Here is a 24,115-nt window from a genome sequence, read left to right on the forward strand (position 1 = left end):
GGGGAGACGCGGGCGGCGTCCGCAGGTCGGCTGTCGGCGACGTGGCGGGGCCGACCCTGCGCGTCCTTCCTTCCTCTCGGCGGCCTCCAGGCCCACAGCTGTCCGATACTCAGACCGAGGCTAGGCGCGGATGCCCTCGTCCCGGAAGCCTTCCTAGATTACTCGGACTCGTAGTAAATACGTATTTAGAGTCTGATGGGCGACAGCAGCATAGCTTTGGAACCCGAAGCTGTTTTCTGACGCGTGGGATATCGACAGGGCCACATGTTTTGACATGATGAGACACTCGGGGCCACTTGCTGAACATCTTCTTACCCCCGACTTGAGAAAGGGGAGGGTGAGACTTGCGAGGGTGTTTGGGTGCCCTGTAAAAACCACAGAAAAAGTCTTCCTGTGTAGCGTTTACTAAACATTGCATCTGGTCAGATGAGACATCCGAAGGAATATAGAGGAGTCGAAATCTTCAGTGTCGAGTTGACTCGCCCACCAGTTTTGGGTTTTGTGGTGTCCTCGGTTTAAAGCTACCTTAAGCCCTGTGGCAGTGACTGTTGTGTTTGGTGTCTGCATAAGGGCAGTCATTCTCTTGGCAGGTAACTTTCTTAAGGCCCTATTAAGATGGAGCACGTTACCATTAGAAATCTGACTCAGCCTGTAGCACTGTAGGATAAAATATGGAATGAAACAGTGCTGGGGCTTAGACTTTGATCATTTTGAAAACACCTAAGTACCCCCACGCTAAACTTATTAAGTACATATAATACTAAGATTCTGAGAAGCAGCGATTTAAAGTAGTTGAGAAGATGTTAAGAATGGCTTCCGTATTGAACTCCCAGTTCTGTGGGTCTGAAATGTCAACTATCAACCCATCAGGAGAGCTTTAGGCTTGGAGAACACAGAACATACCCCTTCAAGTCTTCAGGGACGTTTGGAAGCCGGTTGTTTACAACGAGTATTAAAATTCCTTGTAACTGCCATTAGCTCTTCCATGTCCCATGCACTCATCTCTAAGCAAGTTAAAGCCATTTGAGTAATAGCATTGCGTGTGAGGACAGCACTCCTCAGAAGCAGTCAGTCCACATTTCTTGGCACCTGCAGGCCCAGCTGAATCCTTGTCACAGTGCCCTCTCCAGTGGGCAAGGCTGACTTCTCAGTGACCTGATGGGAGAATACCTTCTGGATTCATCAAGTATTTTTTTCCTTTGGTCTCTTGTTTGGGCTTCTGATTGTCTGACTTTGGCCTCATGATTTCATTTCCACATTTCTATTAAAAAACCATTTATCAGAAGTTGCAGTGTACCAGATACTGTTGAGTGTTCTGGGGATGCAAAGGTAAAGAGGATATACACTTTTTCCCTCCCTCAAACAGCTTATGGGCTACTATGAAAGATTCACTTGTGAAAGAATAATCAGATGACAGTGTTCTATGTGCAGTAACAGAAATATGTACAAGATATGGAGATAGGAAAGAGGAGACAGTGATTACCTGTTGGAGAGTCTTCACAAAGAATGTTCTTGAACTGGAATTTACAAAATGAATGAGTATTTACAGGTGGAGTTGGCAGAATGGGGTGTTCTAGGTCAAAGACTAGCTTATGCAAAGGGGACGTATGACAGCTATAGCTGGTGGCATACGTGGGCCAGAGACTGAGAATTTGGTGCACTGCGAACATCTTAAATGGTGGAAGGCTTGGCTGAGATCCTGTGAGGGGCTTTAAGCCTGTCAGTCAGTCCTGCTAAGGCAATCTGACTTGGACAGGGTTTCACATAATTATACTCTCCATTGGGATGACGTGTGAGCCTTAGTCACAGGTGGGTCAGATGAGTTCTCCATTAATGTTTCCCAGCTGAAACTTACTTATTTACCAAAATAGCGTGAGCAGATAACACACTTTTGGAAGTTCAGTACTTAGGTTTGGCACAGCCCTTCACTGTACACCAGTTCCACAGGGCCATTGACCACAGGAAGGCTTTTCCCACTTTATTTTCAGAAATAACCAAGCCCTTGGAAGAAACGTATCCCCCAGCTGAGTAGTTATTGACCAGGTGGAAAAGCGGCCAGAGCACTACAGTCTAAGAATGCATCTGCCCTTGCGTTAGAACACCACCACAGCATCAGCCATTTGAAAATCAAGAAAGGAACTATTTTCTTGTGTATAATACTTTCCAAATTGATCACACAGGTTACTTTGGGGGTAAAGTAAGTTTGGTTTTGTTTTTCGTATTTTTAAAATCAGAGATAGTTTAGGAGTGTTATCCCTAGTAGGCTGTTGTTCACTGAAGTTTCTCAAATAACCATTAAAGACCAGCCAGGTGTGTTCCAGATGTGCGGGCATCTTCTTGCTCTTAATCTGGCAGCAGTATGTTGACCATGCATACTCTCCCTTAATACTTTTTATTGGCATTCATATGAAGATGATTTGATTTCAAATTAAGGCTCTATCTTCATGTAGTTTGTAAGTCAAATAAACCTAGAAAGGCTTTAAGGAAAAATTACTGATTTCCTTCTTTGCAGAGCATGCACACTTGCCTCTCAGCTGATCTCTTTGGTCTTCACCTCCAGCTCCACACTGTTCTTTGTCTATTCACTGGACTCTGAGAGTAGATATGAAATTTCAGCTTTTATCCCTCTGCATTCTCTGTGCAGACAAGTAGATAGATGACCGCCCAAAGCAGGACTGACTTTAATTAGGTCCTTGTTTCCTGTTCAGACTGTCTAGTGGCACCCCAACAGCCAAGCCAAATGCTGTGATGGGGGCACTTTTCCTTTCCTGGGTGAGTTTTAGTTTTCCCTGAAGTCCTTATAAGTCTTGTTGTGCTTAGTTTTCTATGTAACTGTCATTAAATTCAACCCAAAATTCACCCTTTGTCTAAATCTCTTTTCAAGAAATGCAGTCTTTTTTATCTAATGAAAGTCAGTATTTTATTACTCTCATCTTGAATAAATCTCTCCCAGACCTCCCTGCACATCATCTACATTGGGTGTCCCTGGAACCCACGTCTTATTCTTCCTTGATTTTTTTTTTTTGACCCTCATTTTGATGGAGCACTTCCTCAAATAGTTGTCCTGGAACAGATGTGTGGCAGGCGAAGTTTTGAGACCTTGTATGTCTAAAGGGCTTTTTTTCCCTGCGCTAACACAGCAGTGAGAGTTGGGCACCGTTTTGCTCTTTAGTGTTGAAGTCTGAAGCCATTCTGATTCTGAACCTTTAGATGTGACCATGTTTTCTTCTTTGAAGCTTGAAGGATTTTCTCTGTAAAATTCAAAACACACAGAACAGTAATGTCCCTCGGAATCTTTTATCATCTGTGTGTCACCTACACTTTGGATCCCTTTATTTGGAAACTTCTGTTCTTTGATGTTGGGCATCTGTCTTGATTTATTGCTTCAATTTCTTCTCATTCACTTCCTCTCTCTTCTCGATTTCACCTGTTGGGCCTTCTGGATTGACACTCTGATTTTCTTAGGCTTTCCATTTTCTTTCTGGAAGACATTCTCAAATTTATTCTAGCCCTTTCATTGAGTTTTTCTCATTTTATTTCTAAGCCCTTTCTCTTGTTCTATCTTATAAATACCTCCTGTTTTCATGGATATAGTATATTCTCTTATCTCTCTGAGGACATTAGTAAGTTTTAAAATTTCGGTTTCCCTGAAGACACTATTTGCTTCAGGCAGCTTTTTTTTGGGGTTTTGACTTCCCTATCAGAGCCTTTTCTGGGTTATCTGGTGATGTTTGCCTGCCTGCTCATACATCAGAGGGCCCCTGAGCTGCTTCGGGACTTGCCGATCGTGGTCTTCACTGCAGAGGCACTGGGCTGGGCCATCGCCTCACGGGACCCCATCAGCTTCTTCAGTCTCTTTGGATTCTCCAGAAAAAACACATTCCAGCCTCTTGCCCAGCTAGCTGCTTGTGTTCTGGGGGTCAAATGAGGAGAGAAGGCTACAGTCTTAGCAATAACTATGGAAGAATTTACTTCCCCATTAGGAGTGCCCATTAGGGTGCCCATTAGGAGTGTTATTTTTAGCTTACAAGTTGAGTTTCACTTAAATTTGTAGATCTTTTGTTCTTTGCTACTCCTTTGTAGCCCAGCTGTGGATTTGCCGTTTTTCAAGTGTGTGTGGAAATGCTGGTAGAAAGTGGACAGTAATTGTCAGTAGGAAGCCAGATTTTCTAAGAAAAGCAAATGGCCAGTAAGCAGAGTAGGATTTTGGTTTCATTGATATGCAAAGAATTGACATTAAAATCATATTTCCCTACAGATTGGAAAAAAATAACATGACCACTTTTAGTTATCAAGGTGAGGGGGACAGATACACTCCTGGTGTGGGGTATAAATAGTTAGTTGTAGCTTGTTGGGAGGGTAATCTTGCCTTGTTGATCCCTATCCATGCATCCTCTGTAATCATATGCAGGTACAGGCTCAAGTGAGCAGAGGGTATTTTAAGTGTTTGTAACCACCCACTAATAGCAACATCGATAGGGGATTTATAAGTTATGTTTATTCCCATTCGACATATCCTTGTTAATAAACAATGTATATTTGTAAACTTGGAAAAACAGCCATGATGCATTTTGAAGTGGACTAAGTGTAGCAAATGGTAAACAATGCACATAATATGATCCTGTTTGTATTTAAACCATATGTTAATATATCCAAGAAAAAAATACTTGATATAACAATTTTGGAAATATTTTTTGGGGAAGAATCATGAGGGATTGCCAGTTTTTACATTGTTTTGTTGTAGTTACATTTGTGCCAAAAATCACATTATTTGGTAGACCACTACAGCAGCCTTGTTGTAGTATTAATGTATTAATACTATCATTAATAAAACCAATACTATCATTAATAAAGCCCCGCAGCCCTGTACCATCCCATCCCAGGCTCTGCCTTGGGTGCAGGGTCCTCAGGATGCACGGTGGTGCCCTGAGATGCCACCACTGGGACCACAGGCCTCATCAGTGGCAAGGAAAGGCAGGAAGGTGCTGGTGCAGAGGCCTGTAGTTAGCAAGTGGCACTGAGCAGTCCGTATGCATTCTTTTCAAGTAGGTGTCTTATGAAAACCCTCTCTGTTCTGCCTGTGATTTGTCTGAATTGATCTTAGATGTCTGTGGAGATGGGCTTTGTGAGACACGCTGCCGTGGCTTGTGTCCTAGGTTTAGACTCAGAGGCACTGGAAGGTTGGAATGTTTGTCCAGGTGAGGACTGGGAGTCAGGAGCTGCACTTCAGTTTGGGGCCTGTACTTGACTTTGGGTGTTAGTTAGCCTGTAGGAGCTCAGCACTTTGCCTTTAAAGATGAGAAGCTGAATCTCTGATCATTTTTACCACTCTAATAGCACAGAACTCTTGGTCAACTCAGTCCATCAGCAACTTAATCCTCAGGTCTGGAAGGCTGGCAGAGGCACAGCAGCCCTCTAGCACACTGTTTTGTGATCCATTTCAAGGATGCATAAGTAATAACAAAAGCTTTGCCTTCTTCTGTGTTGTTTTATTGTCATCATGTTTCACAACATTTTGATGCCAGAAATCACATTCCTTGGTAGACCATCCTTGGTAAATCTATCCTTGCTAGAATAAAGCTCTTGTTCACTGTGTCCTATGCACCAGGCATCATGCCCTTTATTTTCAGCAGTGGCTCAGCCAGGCTATGTTGCTCAGCAGAGAACATCTGGCAATGTCTGGAACATCAGGCACATTTTCCATGGTCCTGCGTCAGGGGTGCTGCTGGCATCTAGTGGTAAGAGGCCAGAGGTGCCCACCACACTGCAGTGCCCAGGGCGGTCCCATACGAATTGTCTGGTCCAGAAGGTCAGCAGTGCTGAGGTTGAGAAGCCGTGCTGTATAGAGTCTGTTCTTGAGAGGGCTGAGCGTGTGGCAGGCCCTGTTGTTCAGCTGAGAGAAGAGCCTTGCCAGGTGGAGCCTCTGCAGGAGTGGCTGAGGCAGAGCTGTCGTGCCTGCACTGTTGGAGTCCTCAAGGTGGGCGATGGTAATGGACTGTCTCCACCGAGCTTATTCTGTGCCAGGCTTGGGTTAATAAGCACTCTACAGGTAAGCTTATGTGATCTTCATAGTGACACCAAAAGGTAGGTATTAATATCCCCAGACTTTATAGAGGTCAGGAGATAAGGCACAGAGAAGTCAAGATCTGTAATTATTTCGTCTTTATCTTGGTCCTGCCTTTAGAAGTTCACATGTTTGAACATTGAGGCTTGTTAGCTCTACCTAGTGCTTCCCCCCAGTGTCTTTAGCTTATGCTAAATCTTGAGTTCAAGAAGGTGATATCACATCCTGTAGTCCTTTCTGGTCCAGGAGTGGGGCCAACCAGGCCTTTGCAGTAAGATGTTCTACCCTGAAGTAAACATGGTTGTTTTGTGTCCCATAGGTTTTTTAATCTGTCTCCCTTATTTCAGTCTTCATCAGTAGGTTTTGGGTAAGGAAGTGAAAAAAAATCAAAGTTCCAGTCCTAAAGCCATTGAGCATTTAGGGCACATCCCTGTGGAGTAGTGACCTGTAGGTGGCTGCTGTCAGTCCATCTGGCTGCCTTCCTGGGATCTGCTTTCCACTCCAGACTCTTTCTGGACTGTGCCTTTACCATCCTGTCACAGCACCTCCAGTGCCTCTCGGATGTCATCTGATGAAGGCACCCATCTCCTGAAGTAAGCCCCTGCCCCCAGTCTGATACAGGACAAGCCCCAAAAGCACTTGTACTTGTTTTGGACCCGTGGAGCAGCAGTCATGCAGTCGTGGCAGGTGTCCCATGAGTGTTTTGAGGGGATGAACAGACAAGACAGTGTTGTTAGCTAAAAAGGAATATTGTGAGCACTTGTCCTTCACTGACTTTCAGTGAATTATAATGGACTGCTGACCAGGAGCTGCTCTCCATGCCCTAAGGGATATGCTGGACATAGAAACAAGCCAGTCCGAACGCCAGGTCTCAATGTGGTGCTTTCGTGTTCTTCAGCAACTTTGCACTTGTGGTGTCAGCCAGTGGCTTCAAGGAGCAGCTTTGCCCAGATGTTTGGGTGTGCCCGGATTAACAAACTGTTGACGTTCAGGGCCCAAAAGCAGGCTGAGCAGGTGCCTTTGAAGGTGTAGTACAGCAGTGGTCAGGGGCCTGCCGCTGCTCAGGCAGCCAGGCGTTCTGTGTAACACCGTGTCCTCTTGCTCATTTCCTACACTGTTACCCTAACTGGCGTGTCCTTTGTCTGACCTTCTAGCACTTGTCTTGGTGTGGTTTGAGCTGGGGACTGAATGATGAAGTGGGGCAGTACTTGGTGTTGCTCTGCTAGGTGAGAGAGGACTGCACATAAGCGGCATTCCCATGGCTTAGCTTGCTCTGATTGGCCATTCAGAGCTTCCAGATGCAGTGCTGGCTGGACCAGTGTTCTTCTTTGTTTCTTTCTGGAGGGAGAAGTAACTTATGCCAGGTACATTCAGTGTGTATTGTTTTATCTCTGCAGAAACTAACTGTTTGCCCTTCAGGGAGTCTATGGTGGGAACTTTGTGGTGATGTGGGGATTGGGCCTGCTCCGCACTTGGCCTGGGTGGGCAGTTAACTGATCTCTTCAACTTAATCCAGGGGCAGGCACAGGAGGGCATGGTGGCAGAATTCCCCTGCTCCAAAATAATGCAGCAAAAGTATATGCTGCAGAAACAGAGTCTAAGGTGTCTAACACTCTGAGGTGTCCGCAATCCTCCAGGTGTGTGTGGCTCCTGGGGAGGGAAAGCAGTCTTTGCACAGGTGCCTTGATAGCAGCTCCGTGCATGGCAACCACCCCTAGCCTATTAGCAGATTTACATCGGGAGGCTCTGGAGAGAGTATTCTCCGAAGAAGTTGCCACAGCAGACAGTCTTCAGGGAAATGGTGAAGCTAGAGAAACCGCCCTTACCCCTAAAGACTCTTTGGAACAAACAGAAGTCAGGGGGAAAGAGGAAAAAATAGGAGTGTAGAGTTAGAAGTAATCATTTTTGAAAGGGAATCATTTATTGGGCATTTTTTTGCTGGTTTTGAAATCAGGCTTGAGGGGTGTGATGTCCTGAGAAGCAGTTCTTCCCCCAGGGCTCTTCCAATAGACTTGCATGGTTTCTGATGACTTATTATACAATTGGAAACCTTTTACCCTCTCTTTAACTCTTTTTCTTTAAAAATTAAAAGGAGAGGACTGGATGGCCCTACGTGCTCATGTGCCTTTCTATTGTGCCATTCTGACAGATGTGAGCTGTGTCGCTTGATGGTCCCAGAACTTCCGGAAGGCCCTGGCTGGAGTTTTCTGAATGGGACTTTAAGTTGACTTTTTTCTCTCACTTTGTTTTATGTTGGAGATAGTGCACTGACTCCTGAATGTAGTGTATTAGGTGGTGACACGTGTGGACTCCATTTCTGCAGCAAATACTTATAGCTCATTTATAAATATGTTTCAGGTGGAATTACTGAATTGGATTTAGTGCTTTGATTTTTTTCTGGTAAATAGGCTAGCTTGGTGGTCCTGTAGCACTGGCTTAAATCACTGTGTGAAATCAGCTTGAAGAATACGGTTTTCTTCTTTCGAAACAAGGCTTCTATTTTGATACATTTGCTTGTGCTTGGAGCTGACTTGCCAGCCCCTGAGACCAAAGTTGTGTGTTGCCTTTGCTGCCAGTGCAGTGAGCTCAGCAGGTCTGCCGGGCTGCCTGTGCACCAGCCCCTGGGCTTGCAGGCTCAGCCCTGTGGCCTCTGGGATGCACAGACAAGAGCCAGCTGCAGCCAGGGTGATCCTGTGTGGCTTCATGCTGTTGGGGGTCCAGCCTTAGTTTGTACAGGTGCTGGAGATGATCATTTCCCCTTGATATTGGTAAGTACAGTTCTTTTCTGAGAGATTGGGCAAGTGAAGAGAGAAGACAGTAGTGTTACTGGGGCAATGTCTTTAAGAAAATATGTTGGCTTTCCTTTGACCTGTGAAAGATGCCTTTGCTGTGGGAGCAACCTGGCACGTCAGCCTCACCTTGTCTTGGGTTGGCTGGGGCGTCAGGTGTGCTTAACTACATCTTTGAGAACACGAGTAGACCTCCCGCCCTTCATTTCTTGGGATTGAGGATCTTGTGGTTCCAGGTGGTGCTGGTCGTTCCAGGACTAAATCTTCAAGGAGGAAATGGCGCTGAAAGACCCTGTGGTTTCCCTCCATCAGATCACATTGCAACTGGCGAGTATAGTAATTAGTTTGGATACCATGATGCGGCCGTGTGGCTTTATTGAGGGCTTTTTTCATTTCAGCTTATTTAGAGCTTAATTTGGTGTGCATTAGGAGGCTTCTTACAATGACACCATGATCCCAGATGTACTCTTGCTCATCTCCTATCTCTGTGTGCATCCTGAGGTGGAAGGCGGTGTGTGTGTGGACATACCTTCTCTTTGAGCGGCTGCTCATGTACATGGCCACTGCACTCCCCCAGCCTGGTCCTCCCTTCTCCTTGGGCAGTGCCCTCTTGCCTGGTATGGCTAGTTTTCTGAGTTCTGCTTCTCGCTCAGAATAGTCTGTTGGTGGGTCACAAGGCCCATGGCTGGCTCCCATGGGGCGTGTCGTGCTTTCCCCATCTTAGTGTGGTGTCTGAGAAGTTTGAGGAGCGCAGAGACTCCTGCCTCCTGGGGGGCTCTGTGCAGACCTTGGAGTTTGGGCTGCGCTGCCAGCACCTTCCTTGACTCTTTCTGATAGTCGAAAAAGATCTTCCATTAGCTTTGTATAGAAATGTGTAACAGGCTTCAGTATCGTAACAATATTATAAAATATAGGTAAAACTTTGTTAGGCTACATAAAACCTGGGTGAAAGATAAATTGATCTTAATAGTTGAATTTAGGATTAAACTGGATTTTGACATTGACCTTGAATGGTCAATGTCATATGCTGTCCCTCTTTGTTGATACGTTTATTTACAAATTAAGGCGTTTATTTTTTCTATTTACCGAAGTAGTACTATCTCCCATTTCATTTATATTTTTAATTATTTTATACTTACAGAAGTATTCCAAGAACAAAGGACTTTTTCTGAGCCACCTGAGAGTAAGCTGGTAACATGAGACCTCATGCCCACGGGTACTGTGGTATACTCCTTAATCACAGTACAACTGCCAAGTTCAGGAAAATAACATGAATGCACTGCTACTTTCAGACCCATTCACGTTTCACCAAAAGGCTCTGGTTCAGAATGACATGGTAGCGCTCCTGGTCAGGTGTCTCAGGTCTCCTGCAGAATGCGGAGTTTGTGTCCTACCTGCCTTCCTGACCCTGACACTTGCAATGATGACAGGAAGTTGTTTTGTAGCATGTCTGCCAGTGACTGGGCGCTCCTGTCAGTCAGGCTCAGGTCCTGCATCATGGCTGGAACAGCACACGGGGATGTTGGGTCATTCTTTCTGCATTCTCTCAGAGGGCACATCCAGTGGTCCCCAGGCCCAATTCCTGGTACCCTGTGTGGGAAAGCCCCTCCTGAACACCAAGAGGGCGATGGAGAATTCGGTTCAGTTCTCACTGTCCGCAGAGTGCCCCAGACTCCCCAGGTTAAGGCTCTGTCCTCCCATACTGTCCTCCACCCCCACTCCAGACGCTGGTCCCAAGCCCCAGGCTTCTTGTTACCTGTTCTTCTCACCAACCAGCTTGACTGAAGGTTCCCACTTAGGGTTATGAGTTTGCTAGAACAGCTCACAGAACTCAGGAAAACACATTTACCAGTTTAATAAAAGAAACTGTAAAGGATATAAGTCAACAGAGATATATAGAGCAAGGTCCCCAAAAAGGAGGGTGGGGCGTTGCTCGGCAGCATGTGGAGATGTTCTGGCTCCCCAAGTGTGGACACTGTCACTCGGTTAAGCAGGATACAAATGGGCAAAATGCTCTCTCCTCGTGGTTCGTGGGGGCTGCACTGCAGAGTCAAGGTTGACTAAGTCGCTGGCTGTTGGCTGAGTCGGTCTCCAGCCCCTCTGTGCTCTCCCCTCCCAGGGGCTGCGGGCTGGAGGTTCCCACCCGCCTCTGGTCACGTGGTTGGTCTCCCTGGCAACCAGCCCTTCCCTCAGGTGGGGTCCAAAGGTCTCATTAACATAAAGACCCTTTCCAACTTTATGGCTCCTAAGTGTTTTAGGGACTGGCTGAAGACCAGATATCTGAGAAATATACTTTGGCCATCTGAAGACCAGGTATCCACCTCTTGTAGATCATTATATCACAGTGCACAATTTTATTTTGTCCCGTTACTAGTGATGTTGACTGTGATCACTGGGCACCTTAAGTGGTGTTTGCCAGGCTTGTCCACTATGAGGTCTTTATAATTAAATATACAGTGAGGCAGTACTTGAAACTAAGTATCTGTTCCTATCAAACTTTTATTTTCTTAATTATCAATCATTAATATCAAGGTAGGCTAACTGTGTCCCATTTTATTCAGTAAGTTATCATTCTCTATTATCAATGTTTACTTTGACCGTCACACTGCCCCTTAAAGCCGGCCCCTATGCTCTTCTGCTGTGTTCCCGTTACTCATTTAGCACCTCTCGCCTTCTGGTACGGCAGCTTCCCCTGTCCCAGCCCTGGCCTCAGGCTTTTCTTCAAGCAGGCTGGGTTCCTTTCATGACAGGTGGTCTTCTGAAGCAGAGTCTGGCACCAGGTAGATTGGTTGTTGAGATGTTCCTGCCCTCAGGCCCCTCTCAGCAGACGAAGCTGCAGAGTGTGTGTGTGTGTGTGTACACGTACATGTACACGCTTACGTACGCAAATATGCATGCCTGTGTACTCATGCCTGTGTCTATTTCTATATCTATATATTGAAAAAGGTGTGTTAATTCCCATACCTCCAACTGCAGTCTGGTGTCACAGGGTTGCATTCTACTTTATCCCCTTCTTAATTGCTAGCACCCTTTTCCAACAGTGACAGTCCTCAGTGCCAGTGTCCCTCATGTACTGGTCTATTTGATTAGTCACCTTGTATGTTCCCAGTCTCCTATTGCTGCCCTGGCCTGCACAGGTGCCCTCTGGCTTCTTTACCTCATTCAGCCTCTGACACCCCAACCCATAGACATCCTCTTCACCCCAGCTGGGCTCTCGTAGCCCTGCTATGTGGACACTCCCTTATGTGGAAGCCCGTGTCCCGGGTTTTAAAAAGAAAGCCGAGTACCCTGTCTTTCTGCTGTGTGCAGGCTACTACTTGGGCCCTGGCCTCACTCTTCGCACTGGTCTGCCTGCAGTGTGGTGTCGGTGGGCGGTTAGCACAGCCTCACTGGTGCGCCCGGCCTTTCCAGTTCTCTGCCTGTGGCAGCCCTGCTGTCAGCCTCACTCCTGAGAGCCTGTGCTTTCTGCACCCTCGTGCAGGTACTGAGAGGAGCCCTTTGGAAGAGTGACTGCTGAATTGGACTGTGCGGACGTCTGTTAACTGTTGTCTTTAAATTGCCGTCTAATTTTACACATCCTCAGCTGTACTGTGGCCTGTTTTTCCTCACCATTTCAAGACCTGTGTCACCTTTGCTCGTTTTTGTTCACCTCAGAGTAAGGGCTGAGTGAGGAGGAACGTCTGATCGTCGGTTTATGCAGTTTGTGTTAATATTCTTTGAACTGTATGTTCACATGTCCTAGCCAGTTCAGAGGTTTTCCAAACAGAAAAACTATTTGTATCCTAACTTCCATATGTATTAGACAGTCTTTGCTGTATAAGATTCTTAAACTCCCATAGGACCAGATGAGTCAGTATCATCCTCCGTGTTGTCTCCAGTCTGTATCATCAGTAGGCTTTTGCGCCCCCTAATCACAGGCTTTCCAGCGCCTCAAGGCTCGATTGTTTGCTTCCAGATCTCTAATCCAGCTAAAATTTATTTTGGAGTATGGTGTGAGGTGTATGGAGCACCTTCATATTTTTCCAAAATGGATGACAAATTGGCCCAGTTCTGTTCGTTGCCTCGTCCATCCTTGCTGACTTGAGGTGGCGCTTACATAGGGTAAGCTCGTAGGTGTTTGAGTCTGTTCCATTCATCTTTTTTCCTCTTCCTTAGCTAATACCGCCAAGTAATAATTACTGTTGCTTGCAGTGTATACGGACTTTTTCTTTCCCAAATAAACTAGGCTGATTTTATTTTTAGGTGAATTTGGGAGCCTTTTTTACAGTAAAAACAACAATAGAACACCCTGCTGGGATGTTAGCTTCCTAGGGCTGCCTTGATATATTACCACAAATTGAGTGGCTTGAAACAACAGCAACTGGTTTTCTCAACAGTTCTGGAGGCTGGAAATGGGAGATCCGTCGGGGCCATCATCCCTCTGCTGCTCCAGAGGAGAGACTGGCCTTCGGCTCTTCTGTCTTCTGGGGGCCACGTCCACGTTCCTGGGCTTGTGGCCCACCGCTCGTCTGCCTCCATCTCCATACAGCTTCTCCTTTGTGTGGTCTCTTTGCCTTTCTTTCTAAAAGTACTTGCGATGGCCTTTAGGGCCCACCCAGATAATCCACGGCAATCTCAAGATCTTCAACATTTTTCCAAATAAAGTAACATTTTCATTCCAGATACTGGGATCCTGGGATCTTTGGGTGGCCATTACTCTATCACAGATGTTATTTGGCATTTGCTTGAGGTTGTAGATGACCTTGGAGACAATAGGTGTTCTTGTGATTGAGTCTCCTGGTGGAGACATGGCATCCTCTTCATGATTCAGGCCTGCGTGTGTGCGTCTGTGCGTATGCACGCACACGTGTATGTTTTGTGACTTACCGAACTTTGGTTTTCGTTATAATAGAGGGGTCTTTTGCAAACAGGTATTTGTCTCTTTGCTTAATTATGTCTCCTTAAGCTCATGTTTGACAGTCTTTGAAAATACAAGACATCTTTGTCATTTTGTTACTTAATAGAGTAACTTGAGCTTTACGTGAAGTATGATGTATTTTATTTCTGGGAAATACTTTTCACATTGCCATTTTCCTCTATTCCTGGTGTTAAATTCAGTAGGAAGCAAGGAATAGTGATGAATTTCATCAGTCTTTCGGGCATTTTTTAGGATGGCCATCCATCAGTCATATATATGTTTTATTTGTCCTCCTTTGAGCTGTAAATGTGAGGTGTATACATTTCCTAATAATGAATCATTACTGCATCACTAGAACAGATTTTACTTAGTCACAGTGTCTTATTTCCTAAATTTAATGCCAGATTTATTGGGCTGGTATTTTGTTTAAAATTTTGCATATTTTTAAATTGGTTTGTCATTGATAACCTCTTTTCTCTGCATTCATTTGTTTTGGGGAGGCAAAACAGTTCCCTGATTTTCCTCTGGGGAGCCACCTTTTCCACCATGTACAAGCCATGTGTTTTAGATGAAATGGCCCAGCTGCATGAGTGTACCCTGATTGGCTGTGGCTAATAGACATATCCCACCCCCTTGGTCCCTTGGCTACAGTTATTGGTCCCTTAATGGGCTTAGAACCCAATTAGTACCAGTGAGATACAAAAATAATTTGTGGGACCCCCAGAGGACAAAGAAACTCTTACTTCCTTGGGAGTTACCAGAAGATATAATTACTGCCACTGGTAATACCATTCTTATTTCAAAACCAGGCAAGCACTATGACCTCATCTTCTGTGTGTTGTTCAGTCCTTTTCTTTGTCGGACTAAAAAGTTAATTGCTCTTGATTGCTTTTTTTTTTCCTGAGAAAATGATTTTGGTTTCGATTGACCAAATCAGCTGCTTTTTGTGTTTTCAGTTTCACCAATTCTATTTTATTTTTTCCTTCACTACTTCTGTTTTCTCTCCCCATCTGGACTTGATTGCTTAGCTCATTTATTTTCATTCTTGTAATAAAATTTACAAGTTTGATTCACCCTCTGAGCACAGCTTTGGCAGCATCCTATAGACTTTAATAAGTAGTGTTCTTTGATCTTTTCCTTTTTAAAACCTTATTAGGAAAACTTTCAAACATTCTCCACAATAGAAGAGTGTACTGATGCCATCTGTCCACTAGCTTCGACAAATGGTAGCGCATTGCCATATTTGCTTTATCTTCATACTTCCCTCTTCCCTTACTTTTTGAGTTTGAGTATTTTAAAGCAAGCCTCAGATCTCTTGTCGCTTGTGAACACTTTAGCAATGTATCTTTAGTAGATGGGAGCTTAAAGAAATCGGACCTAACAAAATTAACTATACTTTGTTAATGTCATCCAATATCTATTCTGTGTTCAGTTTTCTCCATATGTTGCAAAGGGTTTTTATACTTGCTTTATCGGAATCAAAACCCAAAGAAGGTCTCCATGCTGCATTTAGTTGATGCTTCTTAAGTCTCTTTTAAAATCTATAACAACTCCTTTCTTACTTTTTTTTTTTTTTTTTTTTTCCATGTTGTTTGCTTATGAAAGCAGCTGGGTCATTTGTGCTGTGGATTTCCTACTTTCTGGATTTGGTGCTTGTATTTCCTGTGGATTGGTAGCTAGGTCTGGATGCTCACTTGGTTTTGGTTTTGGGTTTGGTTTTTGTTTTCATTTTTGTGTTTTTCAGGGTTGGGTTTAGGTGGGATGATGTGGGAGGTGGGAGCGGCATCGCTGTATCATAGGCCGTGCTTGCACCTAACGTGTTATACCAGTGGCATAATATCTGGCTGTCTTTCTTTTTGTGATGTCATGATTGACCCATGGGTACAGAGTCAGCAGGCTGATTTTATCCCTTATAAAGGTCTTTATCAACCACTTATCCATTGTGTTGAACAGCCATCTTGCTTGTGTCCATTATCTCATTGGTGTATCAGTTCCAGTGCTGCTGTAACAAAGTATCACAAACTGGGCTGAAGTCAGTCTCCCTGGAGTAAAGTCAAGGTGTCAGCAGGGCCTCCTGGAGGCTGTAGGGAAGAATCGTTTTTTGCATTTTCTGGCTTCTCAAAGCCATCTGCATCCTCCTCCTCTAAAGCACGTGATTTTAAGGACACTTGTGATTACATTTAGTACTACCTGCTTAATCCAAGGCAGTCTCCCCATGTCAGTATTCTTAATTCATCTGTAACATTCACAGGTACTAGGGAGGACATGGATATCTTTGGGGGCCATGATTTAGCCTAAAATTAGCAATTACAAAATTGAAGATTTGTCTTATTCTGTTTATACATGTATTAGTTGGCATTCTTGTATAAAGAAGGTTGTTCTTACCAATTCTGGCTACCCAGAAACACAGTTCCCACTGGAGAAAAAGGAGAAATGAATACTTTCTTTCCTTTATCAGTGTCTTAGAGTGCATGGGACTAGCAACATCTCAAGTGACAAAACATTTATTTGTGGCTTTTCCCTCCCAGTATTATAAACTCACTGCTCTGTATGTAAATGTGTTTCAAACCACTGAAGCCATTTTTTGATGCTCATATTGTTCCCCCAAGTTGGTTGTGTTCCTTGGACAGAGCCCCATTGTCTGGGGCCACCACCTTTCTGCCACAGCAAGATGCCCCATCTTGTCATACTCTGCCCCAGGCCCGGATCCGCCATTGGTCCCCAGCAGGCCCAGTTCCTCTTAGTGGGGAGTGATGTGGGTGACACATTCTGCACGCTGAGGACACTCCTTGCTGCTGCCCTCCTTCTGGTAACGGATGGACGCGGGTCCAGTCATGAGTGTAGTTCTTTCTAGTTCGTGTAACACTGACTTGGTTTTCACTTCGATGTGCATGTTATACTTAGGCCAAAAATCTTGGTTCTTCAGCATATTAAATTGATTACCTAGTCACCTTATCCTGTGATTTATGTAACATTTTAAGAATAACAGTACTAAACATTATTAAGACATGTCTCACTTGGAGTATACTGTCAGATAATTGTGTTTTAAAGTTATGTCTTCTCTGATGCTTGTGCCACCAGTGTGACATGGTTAGATTTGTTAGAACTTTTTTAGTAGGCTTTTTATTATAGTGTAAACATAGGAAAACTGCAAATCCTTAGTGCATATGGCTCAATTTCACTAACTGAACCCACCGATATAACCAGCATCAAGATGAAGAGGCAAGACATATTTTATTTGCTTTGAGAGTTTGTTCTCTGATTTATATGGTTCTAAAAGCAACATTGTGAATCATGGTATATTCAGATGAGTTTGGCATCCATCCCATTCCGCCCCCCACTTCTCCCAGTTTTCTTCCATTATTTCTTTTTGAAAATACAGAGGGATGTATGTACATTGCATCTCTGACTCTTCCTAGAATAAGTAAGGAGCATGGGCTGCACCTGCGGCCCCTCCTCCTTTCCCGAAGAGCGGCCCCGGAGGCCACGCCCTCTTGCGTGTGCCCATCTTCCCTGTGTCTGCGCTGAGTCATTTCATTGCATGCATATGACATGATGTTTTCAGTCACTCTCCTCATGGAAGTTGTGGTTGTTTCCAGACTTTCTGTTGGCTTTTTATTTCTCTCTGTTTCTGCTGTTGTCCTTTAAGCCTTTCTTCACGCAGCAGTTAGAGTTCATCCTAAGTGGGTGCTGAAACCCTGCTTAGAGTTGGCCTCCCTCATTGGATGCCACCATGCTGATCTGGACCTTGCTGGCCTCCTGTGGGGCCACAGACAGGTTGTCTTTTATCATCTGCCCTCTTTGGTTGATGTTGGTTTTCTCATAAATAGGAAGGTTAAGTTTGTTCTTTCCCTGCCCAGCTTTCTTTCATGACAGATGAACAGCTAAGCTCCTGCCCCCATTCGTTCTTACAGCACCGTGGCCAAGCTCTCTGCTGCCTGACTCAGGACAGAGTAGGCTCTGTCTTCTTTGGTCTGTCCAATGGTGGTTGTGTTCATGCACCTTAATGTTGAGATCTTTGGTGGGGGACAGCTGTGTAATTAAGGGTTTCTTAGGAGGTCTTTAAATCCAAAAGTTAGGTTTACTCCCTAGAGCAGACTGAGAAAGATAGTACTGGAAGAAATGATGGGGTCCCACCTCCTTATTTGACGAACGAGGAAACAGGCCGAGTGAAAAAATGTAATGTGCCTGGTATCACCAAGCAGAGGCACACTTTGAGCCCAGACTGTCACCCACTGGGGCTCAACATCTGGAGGGGAGAATCCAAAGACTGGATTTTTGTGATGTTTGTTCCTTTGTGGAAAAGCATTGTATTTCTACTTGGGTAGAACTGTTTCTAATTCCCAAGTATTTCCACCCAGGACTTTAACTAGCTTTGTATCCATAGCACAGTTTTTGATAAACATGAGCTAAGCTCATTCTAGCTCATGGAACTTTTCTGTGTAAATTGTAGGAAAAAAACATCTTCAAGTATTGGTTGTTGCCCTACGTCAAACTTGGAATTATTTTGTTTCTTGTCCTTTCAAGGGATTCATAGTCGGAAGATTAAAAGTATATATTTAGTTGTCGGATCAAGGCGAGGCTGCCAGGGCCTCATCTCTAGGTGTCTGTCCCCATCCCACCCTTGCTGCTCTTGTCTTCCCAGAAGCCACCACCACCTTGAGGTGGGCCTTGCTGTGTCTGTGTCCCATGCAGCATCCTCACCCCCTCCCCTGGGGATGGGGAATGAGGAATATGTGTGTCCAGGGGCTGCTCTGAATCGTGTCACCATGGTGTTCAGAGACATGGATGCATTTCTACATGGAACTAGTGGCCGGTTTCTTCACTGAACAAATAATTTTAGAGACGGAGGAGCCGTAAGGAGTCATCTAAGCCAGACAGCGGGGAGCATGCTGCTGGTGGGAGCAGTCTCTGCCTGGTTTCCAGGGTACAAGTCCAGAGAGGCGTGCTCACTGTTAGAGGCCTTTCTCTTTGCACTGAGGTGGAAGATGTTCCCATGGCCCTCCCCTGCCCCTTGTTGTCCCTGGTGCCATGCTGGCCGCTGGACAGAATTCAGCCCTTCCCTTACTGTACTTCATATTTAAAGACAGTTCTTACGTATCTTCCAATTCCCAAAAGTTTTAATGGGTTAATGCAAATTCTCATTCTTTTGGTAATGAGTGGTCCCTCACAAAGAAATCAACAACAAAAGTCTTGCTTCAGACCTCTTGCTGATTACGTGGTCTAATAACACAGCAAAGAAAAGAATTCTTGGGACTGGGCTTTTCTCTGATTTGTGGGAGCTAATACTACCTCACAGTTCCTCTGTTTGCCTCTCCAGATGGTAGTATCTGGTGAAAAAGTAACAAGCATCATGAATGCAGAGCTTTCTCTCCTCCTGTAGTCAGCTCTCACGGCACTGAACATATGTCTGTCCATAATGTCTATGCCTTTTAAAGCACATTTTTTTGGTAAGTGGTACAAGCAGTATATGTGCTCACCTCCCAGCTTAGTAACTTTGTTGTTAGGTTGTGTCTTGTTACCTTTCCAAGTCCATTAGTGTGTCCCCCTCCTTTATCCAGCTGCTACTGCGGATGTTTCTCAGTACCTGGCTTGGTGCCCCTGTTCTTCTATTCGCAGTGGCTTGAGTGTCCTAGAGGTACTGTGTGCATACATAGGTGTCTTCCTAACACAGCGGCTACGTGTCAACACAATGTGGAGCTGCATATTCTTCAGTGGTCGACATGGACCCTGGGCATATGGTTTAAGATTTGTTTCAACTGACATAATTTTTATTTATTTATTTGTTTGTTTTTAAAATTTTGTTATCATTAATCTATAATTAGATGAAGAACATTATGTTTACTAGGCTCTCCCCTACACCAAGTCCCCCCGACAAACCCCATTACATTCACTGTCCATCAGCGTAGTAAGATGTAGAATCACTACTTGTCTTCTCTGTGTTGCACAGCCCTCCCCTTTCCCCCACCCTCCACATTATACATGCTAAACATAATACCCCCTTTCTTCTTCCCCATCCTTATCCCTCCGTACCCTCCCATTCTCCCCAGTCCCTTTCCCTTTGGTAACTGTGTGTCCATTCTTGGGTTCTGTGAGTCTGCTGCTGTTTTGTTCCTTCAGTTTTTCCTTTGTTTTTATGCTCCACATATGAGTGAAATCATTTGGTATTTGTCTTTCTCCTTCCTTGGCTTATTTCACTGAGCATAATACCCTCTAGCTCCATCCATGTTTTTGGAAGTGGTAGGATTTGTTTTATTCTTATGGCTGAATAATATTCCATTGTGTATATGTACCACATCTTCTTTATCCATTCATCTACTGATGGACACTTAGGTTACTTCCATTTCTTGGCTATTGTAAATAGTGCTGCGATAAACATAGGGGTGCATCTGTCTTTCTCAAACTGGAGTGCTGCATCCTTAGGGTAAATTCCTAGAAGTAGAATTCCTGGGTCAAATGGTAAGTCTATTTTGAGCATTTTGAGGAACCTCCCTGCTTTGCACAATGGTTGAACTAATTTACATTCCCACCAGCAGTGTAAGAGGGTTCCCCTTTCTCCACAACCTCACCAACATTTGTTGTTGTCTGTCTTTTGGATGGTAGCCATCCTTACTGGTGTGAGGTGATATCTCATTGTGGTTTTAATTTGCATTTCTCTGATGGCTACCGATGTGGAGCATCTTCTCATGTGTCTGTTGGCCATCTGAATTTCTTCTTTGGAGAACTAGCTGTTCAGCTCCTCTGCCCATTTTTTAATTGGATTATTTGCTTTTTGTTTGTTGAGGTGTGTGAGTTCTTTATATATTTTGGATGTCAAGCCTTTATCGGATCTGTCATTTATGAATATATTCTCCCATACTGTAGGGTACCTTTTTGTTCTATTGATGGTGTCCTTTGCTGTACAGAAGCTTTTCAGCTTGATATAGTCCCATTTGTTCATTTTTGCATTTGTTTTCCTTGCCTGGGGAGATACGTTCATGAAGAAGTCGCTCATGTTTATGTCCAGGAGATTTTTGCCTATGTTTTTTTCTAAGAGTTTTATGGTTTCATGACTTACATTCAGGTCTTTGATCCATTCCAAATTTACTTTTGTGTTTGGGGTTAGACAGTGATCCAGTTTCATTCTCTCACATGTAGCTGTCCAGTTTTGCCAGCCCCACCTCTTGAAGAGGCTGTCATTTCCCCATTGTATGTCCATGGCTCCTTTATCGTATATTAATTGACCATATATGTTTGGGTTAATGTCTGGAGTCCCTATTCTGTTCCACTGGTCTGTGGCTCTGTTCTTGTGCCAGTACCAAATTGTCTTAATTACTATGGCTTTATAGTAGAGCTGGAAGTTGGGGAGTGAGATCCCCCCCACTTTATTCCTCTTTCTCAGGATTGCTTTGGCTATTCAGGGTCTTTGGTGTTTCCATATGAATTTTTGAACTATTTGTTCCAGTTTGTTGAAGAATGTTGTTGGTAATTTGATAGGGATTGCATTGAATCTGTATATTGCTTTGGGCAGAATGGCCATTTTGACTATATTAATTCTTCCTAGCCAAGAGCATGGGATGAGTTTCCATTTGTTAGTGTCCTCTTTAATTTCTCTTAAGAGTGTCTTATAGTTTTCAGAGTATAGGTCTTTCACTTCTTTGGTTAGGTTTATTCCTAGGTATTTTATTCTTTTTGATGCAATTGTGAATGGAATTGTTTTCCTGATTTCTCTTTCTATTGGTTCATTGTTAGTGTATAGGAAAGCCACAGATTTCTGCATGTTCATTTTGTATCCTGCAACTTTGCTGTATTCCGATATCAGTTCTAGTAGTTTTGGAGTGAAGTCTAGGGTTTTTTATGTACAATATCATGTCATCTGCAAATAGTGACAGTTTAACTTCTTCTTTATCAATCTGGATTCCTTGTATCTTTGTTTTGTCTGATTGCTGTGGCTAGGACCTCCAGTACTATGTTAAATAACAGTGGGGAGAGTGAGCATCCCTGTCTTGTTCCCGATCTCAGAGGAAATGCTTTCAGCTTCTCGCTGTTCAGTATAATGCTGGCTGTGGGTTTATCATATATGGTCTTTATTATGTTGAGGTACTTGCCCTCTATACCCATTTTGTTGAGAGTTTTTATCAAGAATGGATGTTGAATTTTGTCGAATGCTTTTTCAGCATCTATGGAGATGATCATGTGGTTTTTGTCCTTCTTTTTCTTGATGTGGTGGATGATGTTGATGGATTTTCGAATGTTGTACCATCCTTGCATCCCTGGGATGAATCCCACTTGGTCGTGGTGTGCGATCCTTTTGATATATTTTTGAATTCAGTTTGCTAATATTTTATTGAGTATTTTTGCATCTATGTTCATCAGGGATATTGGTGTGTAATTTTCTTTTTTGGTGGGGTCTTTGCCTGGTTTTGGTATTAGGGTGATGTTGGCTTCATAGAACGAGTTTGGGAGTATTCCCTCCTCTTCAATTTTTTGGAAAACTTTAAGGAGGGTGGGTATTATGTCTTCTCTGTATGTCTGATAAAATTCTGAGGTAAATCCGTCTGACCCAGAGGTTTTGTTCTTGGGTAGTTTTTTGATTACCACTTCAATTTCTTTGCTCGTAATTGGTTTGTTTAACTTTTGTGTTTCTTCCTTGGTCGGTCTTGGAAGATTGTATTTTTCTAGGAAGTTGTCCATTTCTTCTAGGTTTTCCAGCTTGTTAGCCTATAAGTTTTCATAGTAGTCTTTAATAATTCTTTGTATTTCTGTGGAGTCTGTCTTGATTTTTCCATTCTCATTTCTGATTCTGTTGATGTGTGTTGATTCTCTTTTTCTCTTAATAAGTTTGGCTAGAGGCTTATCTATTTTATTTTCTCAAAGAACAGCTCTTGGTTTCACTGATTTTTTCTATTGTTTTATTCTCAATTTTGTTTATTCTCTGATCTTTATTATGTCCCTCCTGCTGACTTTAGGCCTCATTTGTTCTTCTTTTTCCAGTTTCAATGATTGTGATGTTAGACTCTTCATTTGGGATTGTTCTTCCTTCTTTAAGTGTGCCTGGATTGCTATATACTTTCCTCTTAAGACTGCTTTTGCTGCGTCCCACAGAAGTTGGGGCTTTGTGTTGCTGTTGTCATTTGTTTCCATATATTGCTGGATCTCCATTTTAATTTGGTCGTTGATCCATTGGCTATTTAGAAGCGTGTTGTTAAGCCTCCGTGTGTTTGTGAGCCTTTTTGCTTTCTTGGTACAATTTATTTCTAGTTTTATACCTGTGTGGTCTGAAAAGTTGGTTGGTAGAATTTCAGTCTTTTGGAATTTACTGAGACTCTTTTTGTGGCCTAGTATGTGGTCTATTTTGGAGAATGTTCCATGTGCACTTGAGAAGAATGTGTATCCTGTTGCTTTTGAATGTAGAGTTCTATAGATGTCCTTTACGTCCATCTGTTCTAGTGTGTTGTTCAGTGCCTGTGTGTCCTTACTTATTTTCTGCCTGGTGGATCTGTCCTTTGGGGTGAGTGGCGTGTTGAAGTCTCCTAACATGAATGCATTGCATTCTATTTCCCCCTTTAGTTCTGTTAGTATTTGTTTCACATATGCTGGTGCTCCTGTGTTGGGTGCATAGATATTTATAATGGTTATATCCTCTTGTTGGACTGAGCCCTTTATCATTATGTAATTTCCTTCTTTATCTCTTGTTACTTTCTTTGTTTTGAAGTCTTTTGTCTGGTACTAGTACTGCAACACCTGCTTTCTTCTTGTTGTTTGCATGAAATATCTTTTTCCATCCCTTGATTTTTAGTCTGTGTGTGTCTCTTTGGGTTTGAGATGGGTCTCTTGTAAGCAGCAGCATATAGATGGGTCTTGCTTTTTTATCCATTCTTTTACTCTGTGTCTTTTGATTGGTGCATTAAATCCATTTACATTTAGGGTGACTATTGAAAGATATGTACTTATTGCCATTGCAGGCTTTAGATTCGTGGTTACCAAAGGTTCAAGGTTAGCTTCTTTAGTATCTTACTGTCTAACTTAACTCGCTTATTGAACTGTTTTAAACACTGTCTGGTGATTCTTTATTCCTCTCCCTTCTTATTCCTCCTCCTCCATTCTTTATATGTTGTGTGTTTTATTCTGTGCTCTTTTGTGTTTGCTTTAACTGCTTTTGTGGGTAGTTGATTTTATTTTTTGCCTTTAGTTAGTATTTGGTTGGTCTGCTTTCTTTGCTGTGATTTTATTTTCTCTGGTGACATCTGTTTAGCCTTAGGAGTGCTCCAATCTAGAGCAGTCCCTCTAAAATACCCTGTAGAGGTGGTTTGTGGGAGGCAAATTCCCTGAACTGTTGCTTGTCTGGAAATTGTTTAATCCCTCCTTCATATTTAAATGATAATT

The 24,115-nt window shown here is 43.5% G+C and overlaps 1 protein-coding gene across 2 annotated transcripts in view; it reads left to right on the forward strand.

Moving 5' to 3' along the window:
• HDLBP (high density lipoprotein binding protein) overlaps positions 1 to 24,115 on the forward strand; it is a 69,496-nt gene that overhangs the window by 577 nt on the left and 44,804 nt on the right. The gene's annotated exons all lie outside the window — the stretch shown is intronic.

This window comes from Manis javanica, chromosome 12 (genome assembly GCF_040802235.1).
Source record: "Manis javanica isolate MJ-LG chromosome 12, MJ_LKY, whole genome shotgun sequence".
In the NCBI taxonomy this organism is placed as follows: domain Eukaryota; kingdom Metazoa; phylum Chordata; class Mammalia; order Pholidota; family Manidae; genus Manis; species Manis javanica.